The 1,104-nt window shown below is 63.6% G+C and overlaps 1 protein-coding gene across 3 annotated transcripts in view; it reads left to right on the top strand.

The window, feature by feature from the left end:
• Positions 1–1,104, top strand: part of LOC121664058 (zinc finger protein 469-like) — a 188,440-nt gene that overhangs the window by 182,246 nt on the left and 5,090 nt on the right. The gene's annotated exons all lie outside the window — the stretch shown is intronic.

Genomic DNA, 1,104 nt, shown 5'->3' with positions numbered 1-1,104 from the left:
CCCCCCCAGGCCGGGCTGCGGCGAGGGCAGGGGCCGTGCCGATGCGCCATCCCGGCGGATGCGGAGCAGATAGGGTTTCCGATGGTTATCAGCCGGTGCGGAGCGGAGACAGCGACCTCTTTGTTCCAGGGAGAACAAGGAAGGGCTTCACGCCGGGGCTGGGGCCGTCACGGGGAGCCGGCGTGGGCACCCTGGGGTGCTGGCAGCACCTTGGGGTGCCACGGGGTCCTGGGCAGCGCAGGGACCTCCCTCCATCGGGGGTACCCACCAGTGTCCCCATGCCTGGAGCGAAATTCCAAAGGGACCCTCCTCTCCTCGAGGGTGCCTCGCCCACGTGGCACCAGCGGTGCCCATCCCTGTGCCCCATGCTGGGGTCCCAAAGCCCCCAGCCCCATTTCGGGTGTCTGCAGGGGCGGGTGGGTTCCCCCACACTGTGAGAGGTGCACACCCCTGTGCCAGTGTGTCACACCCCTGTGCCAGTGTGTCACAGCTCTGTGCCACTGTCACACCCCTGTGCCAGTGTGTCACACCCTGTGCCAGTGTGTCACAGCCCTGTGCCAGTGTCACACCTGTGTGCCAGTGTGTCACACCCCTGTGCCACTGTCACAGCCCTGTGCCAGTGTCACACAGCCCTGTGCTAGTGTGTCACACATGTGCCAGTGTGTCACACCCCATGCCAGTGTGTCACAGCCCTGTGCCAGTGTCACACCCCTGTGCCAGTGCCTCACACATGTGTTGGGGGCTTTATCACGCTGCCAGCACTCGGCTCCTGGCAGTGATAAGGCCCCAACCGGCTGCGACTGTCAGGCTGAGTTGGAGGGGTTGGAAATATTGGGATGGATAATTAGATTTCATATCGTTACTGCAGCAGCCATCGGAGGATCAGGGAGATTAATTTCCCCCCCCTTGTACTCATTAATATTCATTAGAATGCGGGGAGCTGGGCATGGGCTGAGCAGGGAGGGCTGTGACCCCTCCAGCAGCCCCTCAGTGTGACCCCAGTGGGTTTTGGGGAGCGTCGTGACCCCCCTGGCAGCCCCTCAGTGTGACCCCAGCGGGTTTTGGGGAGCGCTGTGACCCCCCTGGCAGCCCCTCAGTGTGACC

Source organism: Corvus kubaryi, unplaced genomic scaffold (genome assembly GCF_017639235.1).
Source record: "Corvus kubaryi isolate FWS band 111438036 unplaced genomic scaffold, C.kubaryi_AGA036_p1.0 37300, whole genome shotgun sequence".
NCBI classification, from domain to species: Eukaryota; Metazoa; Chordata; class Aves; order Passeriformes; family Corvidae; genus Corvus; species Corvus kubaryi.
This window is presented reverse-complemented; position numbering and strand designations above follow the sequence as displayed.